Source organism: Schistocerca cancellata, chromosome 5, assembly GCF_023864275.1.
Source record: "Schistocerca cancellata isolate TAMUIC-IGC-003103 chromosome 5, iqSchCanc2.1, whole genome shotgun sequence".
In the NCBI taxonomy this organism is placed as follows: domain Eukaryota; kingdom Metazoa; phylum Arthropoda; class Insecta; order Orthoptera; family Acrididae; genus Schistocerca; species Schistocerca cancellata.
Genome location: NC_064630.1, coordinates 724,489,087 through 724,504,110, shown reverse-complemented (window position 1 = coordinate 724,504,110; position 15,024 = coordinate 724,489,087). Strand labels below are relative to the sequence as shown.

Here is a 15,024-nt window from a genome sequence, read left to right as displayed (position 1 = left end):
CAATAAATTACCTTCAAAGTTATCTTATTGCATGTTGTTCAATTACATTGTTAAGCCAGTCTGCTCTCCAAAATACACAACTGTGACTTCTGAACCATGTTGAGAATTTATATTGCTACAGGATTAACACCCACAGACTAGTCCACATCTTGAGAACCCCAGGTTTACCAAATATATACCAAAGCAGGACTGACCAAGTTTCCCGAGCTGCTTGCACTGTATACACATGAAATGGTCTTGGAAACCTTATCTTGTGATGAATTGGTTAGGGTCTGAAACTTGTTTCTCCTGAATGTTAGGCCAGCTCCTATAACAGGAATTATGTTATTTTATCCATGCTGGATCTTGTGAATTCTGTGACCGAGAATAATGTGTTGTCATAGGGCATATTTTTATGTACATTTTTGTGAAGTATAGTCCTGACATCTTCAGTATGGAATGGTGGTCTACAGAAAATTTGTTAGGGTTGTGTGGGTACTGCTGTACTTGTTAGTTATCACATTCTATCACACTTTCATGATGAATCTGACATCTGCTGTCTAGCAATTGCATGTAGCTGAAACAAGGACCTATGTGGTACTGAATGTTTTGTTGTGGCTACTGAGTGGATTCTTGTAGTGGAAAGTGAAACAGGAGCTATATTCTAAGAAATGGTAGAAAGCAGATGAATGAGTAAGGGGGCTCATTGTAAAACCGATGTCACATGGAATGCTCACTAGTAAATGCCCACTGGTCTGTAAGTGTTAATCCTGTAGCAATATAAATTCTCAACATGGAGATGCAAAAAAGTCATTGGGAAATGTTATAGAAAGCAAAGATAATCATGAGGTAATAAATATAAAAAGGAAACAAGGGTGAACACAGTATTCATCAAAATCAATAAAAGAGCATTTAACACAATCACAAACTGGTGGACCGTTAACACATTTATTCAACAGCACTGACCTCTCAGATGTTTATTTACACTCAAATTTTATACACAATCAGTGAGTTCTCATCTCATGATTTTAAATGTAGATACTCTGTATATGATTCGGATATCTGGATCCATACTTATCCTCCAATTATGTAAGGACGACCACCAAACAATGCTTCAAACAATGGCACATAGGTTTGCACATACTACAAACAGAAAGAAACAATTTATATACACATTACCAACTGATGATTCTATTCACACAATAAATCATTTCTAAAATTAAAAAAAGGAAGTCATGTACCTGAGATGCATTCACTGGCTGTGAGGGAAACACCAAGTAGCGATTCTGAAGCTGTAACAGAATTCTTAGTTTTGAATAAAGAATAACAGAAGGCAAGTAATACAGTTAACACAGTGCCTAGATGAATATGTATGCTAATTTATTTTACCATGATTACAGGAGTGATCCATCTTAGATGTACATCTAATGGACACGTAAGACATTATTATGTAGAATGATTATTCTATGCATCTACTTTTTTCACATTTCCATTATGGCGAACAAATTTATGGAGACTCAGTTACTTGGATAGAATGCTGCATTACACATGATAGGCTCTAGGACTGATTGGGATACTGAACATGTATGAAGAAGGATGACACGAATGGTCACAGGTTTGCTTGACTCACAGAGAATGTGATGGAAATGTTGAGAAAGCTGAAGTGGTAGATGCTTGAAAACAGGCACCAATTATCCCACAAAAGCCCACTTATAAATATTCAAGAGCAAGTATTAAGTAAAAATTCTGGAGATATTTTTCGTCCTCCTTCATGTTAGTCCTTTAGGGACAGTGAAGATGAGGTTACATTAATTACTGCATGCACAAAAGCATTTAAGCAATACTTTTTTCCAGACCTTATACATGACTGGAACAAGAAGAAACTGTAACATATAGTGCCATGTAAGTAACTTCTGATATTCACTTCTCAGTATGTATCTGTATGTAGAAAAGTGCTTGATTTATATGGCCATTGAGCAAATACGTATGGTTGGTCACCAACCTGCTCTGCAAACAGCATGGTGTATACAAGTTTGCTACCCACTAAATCAACTATATCAGTGTTGATGCAGACTAAGTGACTGTCACGTGACAATGTTGTTGAAGACTTACTGGCTCTGCTGGCATCTGTCAGCTCATGAACTGGTCATGTCGATCACAGACTATGAGATTAAAAGGTACTCAGATCTACTATGCTCATAGCTCTGCTAAGATGTAAACTCATATGCCTCACCAATATTTTTGAGCCCTATAAAGTTAGTGTACCATGCATAATGCTGTCATACGCCCTATAATCATGTATAAGTTTCTGTGATGCTTGTGTTATGACCCAGGTGAAAGAATACTAAGAAGTTAAAATATTACACAAACTGGAGGAGTCTTAGACAGAACAGCAACATGTGTAACCCCAGCATGATGGGTAATGTGGTACAGCAACTCATTTTAGATTATGATGCAAGAGGAGACAGCCAGAGTTGCAACTAAAATGGATGTTTATTTAGTTGATGATTGATTTCAGGCTATGCCCATTCTCAAACTAACTAATGTTTGCAAAATAAAGTGTCTGTCCAAAATAGCAGTAAATAAAGTGGGTATGTATGAGTATGTTCCAACTAACATTTGTTATTGACACTGCTTTAAGCAACATATGCTAGTTACAAATAACCACCTTCTCTAGTGACTCACTGCTTCAGTTGGTCAGCATACAAAGTGCTGCATGGCTACATATAACTTCAATTATGGGATAGGTGTAATGAAATTCTGAAAATTTGTGTGTTCAATAACACTGTAGAAACTTTAACTTATCAACATTTTTAAGCTCATTTTTAAAACCATACTGCTTGTTAAATTCTAAAGGGAAGAACACTATAAAGAATTGTGGGATAATATATTGTACTCTTGTGACACTGGGCTTTCTTATTTGCTTTTCTATGAAAATAATTACTTGTTCTATAGTATAGAACACACTGTTTAAAGAACAAAAATCAGACCATTTCATAGATATAAGTGGATAGAAGAGTCATAATTTTAAATTCCTTAAAAATTTTTGTACAGGAATTTGTAGATGCAGTCCCGTTTTGTTATTCTTATTGCACATTTTTGGATAATGAATGAGAGTTTTGCTGAGCTTTATTCCACCTTTGAGCATATTTACATGCAATTGGTATCATCAGTGTTGACACAATAATATTAATGATAATAATAATATAAATTTGGACACATCTCATTAACTACAATATACTATCCAAGATAGATATAATACAAATTTATGCAAATGTCAATAACAACAATAAGTTTCCTAACAGATCAATTACAATATAAATGAACTACATAGTTCAGCAAATGACAAATTAATAATCAAGTAGATAACTAACAATAAGTCATGAAACAGTAATAACATAGTTGCACAGTGTAGCATATGTATAGTTTGCAGTTAATTTATTGTTCATTCTTAGAAGGATAGTGGGTCATTTAACATTACTGTTTGTTCATTGCAGTAGTTTTTAAGCATTCTAAATATATAGGAGCTTTTAATTAGCTTTTTATGGAGTACTTCTTAATGTTTATCTCACTTTAGATTCTCATCTAAACAAATTCCTAAAAATTTTGTGACTGGAGTTTGTAATTCTTCACAATTATATTTGGTTTTGTATTATTTTATATGTGGCTGAAATTCATTCATTTTTTCCTCATTTAAAAATAAACAGTTACCCCTAAATTATTTATCTGGTTCTTCTGTTGTTTTTTCTATTTTTTGTGCAAGTCAGTCTCATTATGAGCTTTAGTAAATGACCTGTTCTGTCAGCAAAAACTACAGCATCAGTTTTTATCAAATAGCTTGACAAGTCATTCATGAATATCAAGAACAGTGGGAGTCCCAGCATCAAACCTTAGGGTACTCTGTAAATAATTTTCTTATATCCAGACAAATATGAGTTACCATTGTGAACTATTTCTACTTTCTGGTATCTGTCAAATAAGTATGATGTAAACTGTGTTTGAACAGTACCATGAACTCCAGAGCAACAGTTGAGCAATATTTTATGATCAATAACATCAAATGCCTTGGATAAATCTAAAAACACCCACAGTTGACATTATTATGATCTATGGAATTTAGAACAACTTGTAGGAAATTATATGGATAATGTATGTGTTCTTTTGGACATGTCTGAAAGAACAGATACCATATTCATATAGTTAAGGCTAACTGGCCATTGACCTTCTTCTTGTGTGCTGGATGCACATGCATTGCCCGAATTCTTACAGGACACGGTAAGATTGTCTGCTGTGAGTAATGAGTGTAGTGGGCAGGGGCACTACGAATGTAGAGTGGGGACATTATGTTGGTAATGTGGGTCTCACGGGCAGTGTGTTAGGGATAAATCCCTGCAGTCGCACTGTCCTCTGTGTTCTCAGTGGCTTAGATGTATAGAGCAACTGCCATGTAAGCAGATTAGATTAGATTAGTACTTGTTCCATAGATCATGAATACGACACTTCGTATTGATGTGGAACATGTCAGGTTAATAAAAGGTGTCTATACAAGATATTACATTAGATAAAATATTACATGACATTCAATAATTTTTTTTTCCAAAAATTCATCTGATGAGTAGAAGGAGTTGCCATTAAGAAATTATTTTAATTTCCTTTTAAATGCTATATGGCTATCTGTCAGACTTTTGGTGCTATTAGGTAAGTGACCAAAGACTTTAGTGGCAGCACAATTTACCGCCTTCTGAGCCAAAGTTAGATTTAACCTTGAGTAGTGAAGATCATCCTTTCTCCTAGTGTTGTAGTCATGTACACTGCTATTACTTTTGAATTCATTCAGATTGTTAATAACAAATTTCATAAGTGAATATATATATTGTGAGGCTACAGTGAAGATTTCTAGCTCTTTAAATAAGTGTCTGCAGGATGATCTTGGATGAGCTCCAGCAGTTATCCTGATTACACGCTTTTGTGCAATGAACACTCTTTTACTCAATGATGAGTTACCCCAGAATATGATGCCATACGAAAGCAGAGAATGAAAATAGGTGTGGTAAGCTAATTTACTCAGATGTATATTGCCAAAATTTGCAATGACCCTAATAGCATAAGTAGCTGAGCTCAAACGTTTCAGCAGATCCTCAGTGTGTTTTTTCCAGTTCAACCCCTCATCAATGCCTACACCTAGAAATTTTGAATATTCTACCTTAGGTACTGATTTCTAATCGAAGTCTATATTTATTAATGGGGTCATTCCATTTACTGTGTGGAACTGTATATACTATGTTTTGTCAAAGTTTAATGAGAGTCCATTTGCAGAGAACCACTTAATGATTTTCTGAAAAACATCGTTTACAATTTCACCAGTTACTTCTTGTCTGTTGGGTGTGATAGCTATACTTGTATCATCAGCAAAAAGTATCAGCTATGCATCTTCATGAATATAGAATGGCAAGTCATTAATATATATTAAGAATAGCAGAGGACCCAAGACCGAACCATGCGGTACCCCATTCTTGATTGTTCTCCACTTTGAGAAATCACCAGTGTTTTGCATATTATGTGAACTGTTTATTTCATCTTTCTGCACTCTTCCAGTTAGGTATGATTTAAACAATTTGAGCTCTGTCCCATTCATACCACAGTACTTTAGCGTATCTAGAAGTATTCCATGATTTACACAATCAAAAGCCTTTGATAGATCACAAAAAATCCCAACAGGTGACTTCCGGTTACTCGGAGCGTTTAATATTTCATTAGTGAAAGTATATATAGCATTTTCCATTGAAAAACCCTACTGGAAAGCAAACTGACATTTTGTTAAAACTTTATTTTTACAAAGGTGTGAAGCTACTCTACTATACATTACTTTTTCAAGAATTTTGGATAAAGTAGTCAGACGAGAGATTGGACGGTAGTTGTTGACATCAGACGTATCCCCTTTTTTATGCAGTGGTATAACAATGGCATACTTCAGTCTGTCTGGGAAAATACCCAGCTTCAGAGAGCTATTACATATGTGGCTAAGAATCCCACTTTATTTCTTGGGAACAAGCTTTTATTATCCTGCTGGAAATGCCATCAATTCCACGTGAGCTTTTATTCTTGAGAGAGTTTATTATCTTCCTAATTTCAGATGGAGAGATGGGTGGAATTTCAATTGTATCAAATGATGTGGGTAAGGCCTCTTCCATTAACTGCCTTGCTTCTTCTAATGAAAATTTAGATCCTATTTTCTCTACAACACTTAAAAAATGATTATTCAAAATGTTTTCGACTTCCGGTTTGTTGTTTATCAAGTTTCCATTCGCTTTGATGGTGATGCCGTCATCCTGTACTCTTGGTTGTCCTGTCTCCCTTGTAATAATATTCCAAATTGTTTTGATTTTGTTATCAGAGGTATTAATTCAGACATGATGCACATGCTTCTGGACTTTTTAATAACCTTTCTTAATGTAGCTCAGTAGTTTTATAATATTTGGCTGTTTCTGGGTCATTACTCTTTCTTGTTGTTAGATACAGTTCCCTTTTGTGGTTACAAGATATTTTTATTCCTTTAGTAAGCCAAGGTTTTTTTGCATAGTTTCTTATAATTAGATTTAACAACTTTCTTGGGGAAACAGTTTTCAAATTCTCGTAAGAGTGTATCATGAAATAAGTTATATTTTAAATTAGCATCAGGTTCATTGTACATCTCATCCCAGTCTAACTGCTGAAGATTTTCTCTGAAATTTCTAATTGTTGAGTCATTAATTGAAAACACAACTTTGGAGGGTAGTTTTGAATTACTGAATGTAGCTATATCATATACTGTAACTAGCTGAGCATCATGATCAGAAAGCCCATTCTCAACAGGACAAGAATTTATGTTTTTAAACGTATCTTGGCCTATAAAAGTGTTATCTATCAATGTGCTGCTATCCTTTACTATCCGAGTAGGAAAATTGACAGATGTCAAATTGAAAGAACCAAGCAAGGCTCCCAGGTCATTCTTCCTATTACACTTTTTCAATGAATCAACATTGAAGTCCCCAAAAATAATAATTTGCTTTCCCCTATCTGACAGATAGCACAACAAGGCATCCAAGTTTTCGAGGAATAAATGAAAGTTTACTGAAGGGGACCTATATACTATTACAATTACAAAAGGGTCCTCCTGCAGTTTAAGTTGACAGGCACATGCTTCTATATGTTGCTCTAGACAAAACTTTTTTGTATCTAAGCTTTCTACAGAGTGATAACTTTTGAGATATGTGGCAACTCCTCCTCCCACCTTATTCTCTCTACTCATATGTGCAGCTAGTTTATAACCACTGATATTTACCTTTTCCATATCAGACACAATGTGATGCTCAGACAGGCATAGTATATCTATTAAATTATTAGATTAAATGTCATCTAAACAAACCAGGAGCTCATCTACTTTATTCTTCAATTCTGGAATATTTTGGTGAAAAATGGTAACATTATTCTTTACTTTACTTTTCTGAGAATCTACTTTTTTCTTTAATCCACCAATATTTTGGTTAAATATGGTAAAATTATTATTTACTTTCCTGTTGTGAGAATTTTGTGAGTTGGGACCTCTTTAGCACCTGCCTGCCTGAACTTCTCATTGGACACTGATATTAGCCTAAAAAAAAGGTACATCCATGAGTACTAGTGTCCCCCCTTATAGATTTCGCTAACAACCCTGCCAGTTTACCCCTCCCTTTCCTATTGAGATGTAGGCCACGCCTATCAATAGCCTCGACAGGAACCAATCCAATGTCTGACAGAGATCACAGGTTCGAGACCTGGTTGGGGCACACATTTTCAACTGTTCCCATTGATGTATATCAACACCTGTCAACAGCTTAGGGTCTTGAGTTAATTATCGTTTCATTTTAGGAAATTATGTATGGCTTTTTCAATTGATCTATTCTTTCTAAACCCAATTTGTTCACTGACAAATATTCTACCTTTGTTCAAGAAAGCAGAGTCTTTTGTACATTACTCTACCTAATTTTTGTGAAATAAGACTTGTAATTTTTTACATCCTAAGGATCACTGTTTTTATATAATAGTTCTATAACTGAAACCTTAAGTTTTCTAGGGAAAGTATCAGTGCTGAAAGAAGCATTAATTATATCTACAAGCAGGAAAGCAATACGTTTGCTGTGTTTACTGACTCTGTCTGGGAAGCCATCAGTGCCACCACACAATTTATTCTTTAGTTTGCTGACTGCTTTTTCTACATCTTGTATGATTAAAGCATTTGAAAACATAGTTTTAAGATATGTACAGATGTTATGATTAATTATATTAAGACTTTGCATTTCTGTAAGTTTTTGTGCTACACATGTATAATAACAGTTGAATATATTGGTAATCTGTAAAGGAACCTTAATAGTTTTTTTTTGCCCTAACTATTAATAACCGTGTTGTTTTTTTTATTTTGATTTTGGTTAGATTTATACTGGCTACTTTTTAAACTGATTTCATTTTTTGTTACCTTTGTTTCCACCAATATATGAATCTTTCTTTAATTTTTTTTGCTGCAGTAATTACTTTCTTGTACAATTTCCTGTAAAGTTAACATTCCGTTCAGAGCTAGTTTAGCCTTACTAAATTACCTAACTTTCTGTCACTCTCTAAATTTTCTTATCCTCAAGGTTATCTTTGTCTTAGTTCTGCTTTTAGTTTGATTTTCTTAAGATGGAATTCAGTTTCACAATTATATTTGTAACAAGTTAAAAATACCTCAAACTTAGTGTATACATTGTCATGTTTATTGAAACCCAGTTTAAATTTTTTAATAAAGAATTAAAAATTCTAATGTTGCCCTCATTAATACATTTCTTGTTGATGTATTTCTCACTTATCCTAGAATTTGTACTGAGTATATTATTTCTACTAAGTTTTAAAGGTTTTATTGCTTTGTGATCTGCGAATCCAGTATCAATCACTTCTGCAACATAATCTACTTTTTTCCAAATCAAAAACTATTTGATCAATTATGATTCCAGAGCTCTTTCCATGTCTACATTCATACACATGTACATCTTATTTCTCTGAAACACAATAGAGAAAGTTCGTTTATGCAGATGGTGTCCTTTCTGGTGGAATGATTAGAACTGATCAGTTGTAGGACCCCCTTCCTCTAATAAGTGCTGCTCATGCATGGTTGTTTACATCTTTGGGTGGGTTTAGTGACATCTCTGAACAGCCAAAGGGATTGTGTCTGTGATATAATATCCACAGTCAACGTCTATCTTCAGGAATTCTGGGAACCAGGGTGATGGAAAACTTTTTTGATGTGTGTTTTTGCGAAGACGTACAGCCCTACTATATGGTTTAATTGTGATGCCATCCTCTTTGGTGAAATATTCCAAAGATAACAGAGCTTCCTATTTGGATCTCCAAGCAGGGACTACTCAGGAGGATGTTGCCATCGGGAAAAACAAAACTAGTGTTCTGAGAATCAGACCACGTAATGGTAACCCCTTAATTGGGTGTGTAGGTTGGGGAATGTGAAAAGAGCAGAGGTTAGGTTATTTTTCTGATTTATGCAAAACACAATGGATTTCTTTTTTTGTTTACCCAGACTTATTTTAACACCAATGTGTCAGATTCTGTAAAATATCATATGAAGTTCATAACTGTTTTTCCATTTCAGGCCAGAAACTATAGTATATACAGGGTGTATACGACCCAGGACAACAGGGAGATCTGGGGAATTTTTTCATCTGGGAGAAAACAGGGAATTTTTTAGAATTCTGGGAATTTTTCATTGTTATAGCTTTCAGTTAAATTTTTGTGATTTTGACTGGTAAGAACCAATACTCTAACAAAGGATATTACTGTATTCCGCTTCTGCAGAATAATACTGCAGCAACAAAACATGGATGAGAGAAAAAAAACGAAAATAAAACTTAAGTCACAAAGGAAATACACCATATATAACAATAAAACACAGTGCTCATACAAGTGTCTGCCAACAGCAAAGTGTGACAAAGTCTTTAGGAAGACTATGCAATGCTTCCTAACAACAAATCGCCTCCGATGAGCGTGACTGTTTACATTAGATTCGTTTGAGCAGTTGCAGGTGGGCTCCTGTACATGTGCAGTTGAGTCGCATATGAGTAGTACCTTCTCCCACTTCTGGCTACAGATGTGTGGCTGGGCACCACTATATAATATTGCTCCAGTTTGGAAACATCATAGATCTAGGGCTGATGCACAGAGCAGTCTGAGTTGCAGTGGGGAGTCTCTACATGACCCGTGTTTACGTTTAGTGATTTTGCTGTTTCCTCTTCATTTATTGCTCTCACATTAAATGAAAACAAAATGGATTTGTGTTGCCAGGAGCTATCAAATGAATTAAAATACATTTGCATAATTACAGAAGGCTAAAATATGTTATTAGTTTTGCAGAACAATGAAGTTATTTTTGTCAGTTAGCTAAGAAACGAAGTGTTTCATTTCACACTGTTAGCTAGTTTCAACTGTTTGCTGCATTTCAAGTGCACATTTTCCATCTTCTAGCTCGTATGGCATTATGCCATAATAAAGAACCAAACATGAGACAATACAGTACTGGAACTCAAGAAAATGTACATCCGATTCTGGATATATGAATATGCACTTTAAGCTGAATTATGCATTTTAGTATGGTTCACAAAATTCCAATGCTCTTGAAGTATCCTCTGATGTATTGTTTCTTTTGTGACATTACACAACATCTTTTAATGTCTTACACGTACACCTGTTACCTGGTGCTCTCTGGCAACTGCTGAAATGAACCAATTTCTAACAGGTCATGGGAAAATGTTGAGAATGGTGGTTTGAAAAGCATTACTTCCAAAGTAAATTTCACTTTGAGCAAGATGTATTATGTGTGAGAATGTACGATGAATTTCTTAAATCACAGAGCGTTTGTCTCTCATTTAAAAATCAACTCCTTGAGGATGACCATCTAGTAGAATTTCGAGCATAGAAGATCAGACATTATGTCATTGTTAAACATTTTACTGGCATGTTTGTGTGATGTATCTTATAGTGTAACAAGCGCTGAAAAGATCAACATTATATGTGGAAGCTTAGCTTCTCTTGCATCTTATTAATCTTAGAGACCAATATTATATGTGAAAGCTTTCTTTTCCTCATAGCCACACTATGTACATTAATTTAAACCATTAACTTTTCTTATTTGTGTGTTTGCACTACTTAAGAGTGATCTTGCTATTGCCTGACTACATAATGTGTCCTATGCCGTCATCAGCTGGCGAGATCACGTGACATGAGCTATGACTGTCTTACAAAAGTGTGTCACAATCTAGATTACTACGCTTCAAAAAGTAACATGTGGTGTTTGGTGGAATTTGTAAATACCTTCATAACACAAAAATATGTAGCATACATGTTGCTGTACATCAAAGATCTTTCCAAAACGTGTTTTTTTCCCACTGAGTTTCGTTTTCTAAAGTGCTGGGAAATTCTACATCGGTGTATAAAACCATAAACATTCAAAGGATTGATAAGTTTTACAGTGCCAAAGAAATGTATACTGTCACTTAACATGGAAACGTGTATTTTCACCCAGGAGAAAGTGTATTTTCAACCGGGAAATTCAGGAAAAATCCGTGAACTTTTTTTCCTTGTCCATGTATACACTCTGTATATATGTTTTGTGTAATTTGTTTTGATTGCTCACCTAAAATTACATTACTTTTGAAAATGGAAATTTGTCTTTTGTGTAAGATGGAGTTTAAAAAAACAATTTTGATTTGCAAACATGAAAAAAACATCAACATGTAGTTCCAGTGTGAACAAGAGAATAGGTGAAGTTAAAATGGCTGAAATTAGTGAAGTATCAAGGCAGGGAGAGCAGGACTTCTTGCCATGTGAGTACATGGTTACAAATACAAAAACAATTAGCGGTAGTGCAAAAGTAGATCTAATAATGAATGAAAGAACAGGAAGAAATGCAGGTGAGTTCTCTGAACAGCATAGTGAAAGCATTATCACAGTGAAAACAGACACAAAGCAACAACCACTAAACCATCACAAATTTGTATACCTACTAGCTACACAAATGATCAAGACACTGGAAGAATATTTTGTAAAAGAAATTATTAAGATAGTTAAGGTTACAAAAAAGTAATTGTTCTTGGGAACTGGAATACCACAGCAAGAATAGGAACAGAAGGAAACATAGTGGAACATAGACTTGCAGAAAAGATTGAAATGAGAACCTACCTGAAACAATTTTGTAAAGAGCATAATTTAATCAACGCTAACACTTGGTTTAAGAATTATTAGTTGTTATTGGCCCCAAAATACCACTAACTGATGTTGGAAGGGAGTCTATAATATGGGTTACACAGCTATCTGGTAACTGATAGCACACTAGAAATAGGTGAGAAGCTTATAGAGGACATGTGTTCCTCCTGTCAGTTGTGCAAAAATGATGCCATTTTGCATGTGCTGTTTGTGTGTCTGTCTGGTCACCTACAGCAGTGCCCTGTGAGTCCCCTTCCCTCTGACAAAATACACAGAGATTATCAATAAACAGGACACTGGGAGCCTGTAGCTGTCCTCTCTACTTATGTTAATAAGCTGCTTCAGGGTTTTAGTTGCCTACCTGTGTGAATCCACAGCTGTTTTAAAAGTACCATGCTTCCTGAAACTCAACAGGTAGTCCACAATCATGATGGTGGTACACCAATGCCAATCTGTTGCACTGGCTAATTAAACACACTTATGACCCCAACACTAGGAGTTTCTTGTATGCTGATGACCTCGCTCTTTCCACTCAGAGCTCAGAATTTGATCAGCGCAGAACACCCTCATGAATTCCCTCCAAGATCTATCAAGATAATGTAGCTTAAACCACACCCTTCAGAGACACAGTATTGGGTAGATCAAGGTTTAATCTGGCAAGACTGGGCAACATAACACACAAGACAGTACTGAGTGTGATTTTGGAGAAGTCCAGATTGTCCAGAACATGTTTCAGTGTTGAGTCTCCAGCCTCCTGTACTACAGAAGACATCCATCAAGTGACAGAAAATGGACTGGAAGCATCCAAATTTTGGCCAAAGAGCATGTAACATGTGAACTGTGCATCTAGGTATGTCTTTGACATCACAATAATAATAATTCTACACTCTGTAGTTTCGGTTTCCCATTTTGTCTATGTATTTTATGGATTCGTTGAATATCTCTCTGTATTTTGTTTTGTGTTTGGCATTTGTCCCACAAAGGTGCAGTCTCATGAGAGGCAGTAACTTTTTATGTATGCCATAGATTTAATAATAAAAGTTAGAAAGCTAAAGTTCGTCTGACTGTTGATCAGTACTTCTTCTATACAGTGAGTGCCTAAACTTTCTGTCACAGTTATTTGTTGATACAAAATTAAAGATATTCACAAGAATTAATTCATTTTATTCATTGTGAACTGGCTGTTGATTTATTAAGAAACCATCTAATAGCATACTTCATGCAAGTATGATAATATACTAAACAGTTGTACAATATGTCAAAAAGGAATAGTGCTATTATTTTATGGAATGTTTCTCTTTCTGCATTGAATAAAAATATCTGCTTGTGCTTTTAGTAAATTTAATAACATCAATACGGAAGTTCATAATTTATTTTAAAATATATATGGTCATCTACTTCTGTACCTGAGATGAAAAAAATTCAATGCAGTAACCTTCTAAGATCATACACAAGAAATATAATAATTTTTCTTTACTGTGTACAGTTCTCTTCATTGTCTCAACATTTCAGATTTCATTGCTACCAAAATCTTTTAATATGTTTGGCCAAGTTCTCTCTTTTAGAAGAGTTAAATTAGAAATAGGAGAATGTACATCTTGAAGCAGAATGAACTTACCTCATCATTTGCTGGAAAGGCAAAGCACATGCATGCCATTATTAGAAAAAAGAACAACACTGGTAACTTCATTCTTGCCTATGGTTCAGGGCAGATACCTATATGATGAACAAATCAACTGGTCTGGTGAGCTCTAGTGTCAGGATGGGTATTTATATCCAGGACAGATAGCGTGTATGCTACTGAAAGAATTGCATTGAGTTCTCTCTCTCTCTCTCTCTCTCTCTCTCTCTCTCTCTCTCTCTCTCACTCAAACACAATCACACATACACACACATAGGGTATAAGCGTACTGGGTGATACACATTTCATTGTGTACAGAACAGACATGCAGTAGACAAATGTTTTCATTTTCTTAACATGTGTAAGGCAACAGCTGTGCTGATAATGGGAACAAGGCTCCTGCCATTCTTATCACAAGGCTATCCCTTCCCTGTCCCTGGCTGTTACAGTTGTGTGTCTACAACAGTTCTTCACACCTTATACATCAGCAATATTTGACATGCAAATACTAAAAAAAATCATTGTTTCTCTCAGCTGAGCTGTTTTATATCCTCAGCTGAGCTGTTTTGTATCAACAAATAGTCCTTTACATGGTGATGACAGAAACAAAAATAAATGTCAGTAGTATTCTGAGAATCAATGGTACCACTTAGGATTTTTAATCTGTGCACCCATATGCACGTACCGGTACCTGTTTATGTGAAAGCCATGCAGTGTGAATTTATTACTATTCAGTAGATATTAAAAAATTTACAGTGATTCTTCCTTTGTTTGCATTTCTTAGTTCACTGATTGTCTTTACCACACAGGGTGCCCCAGGAGGAATGGCAAATATACAGGAATATGACAGGAATGGTCATTCCAAGCAGAGAATTCTAGTAAACATGGGTTCTAAGATGCTTATCTTAAGAGCTAAAAGCGCATCGGTATCTTTAGTACTGTGAAACAAATCTCTTCTTATGCAAGCTCATCGGTTTCCATATTTTGGGAGGAGGTAGTAGGGACAAAGACGGGAAAAAATTGTCTAACAAGCATAGGTAATTAAAATAGTAACATATCAATGCTAGGTGACTTCCTGAATAAAAATAAAATTCTGACTAATGCTCAAAATGAGTTTAGAATGAACATATCCACAGAAATGGCAGTCTTCCAATTCATGAAAA

General features: G+C 35.1%; 1 long non-coding RNA gene across 1 annotated transcript; it reads right to left on the bottom strand.

The window, feature by feature from the left end:
• Positions 1 to 913: 913 nt before the first annotated feature.
• Positions 914 to 14,014, bottom strand: LOC126187662 (uncharacterized). Its single transcript, XR_007537771.1, has 3 exons — positions 13,859 to 14,014; positions 1,221 to 1,271; positions 914 to 1,122 (listed from the first exon to the last, which is right to left on the bottom strand). It is a non-coding gene; the product is annotated as an uncharacterized LOC126187662 (long non-coding RNA).
• Between the last annotated feature and the right edge of the window lie 1,010 nt (positions 14,015 to 15,024).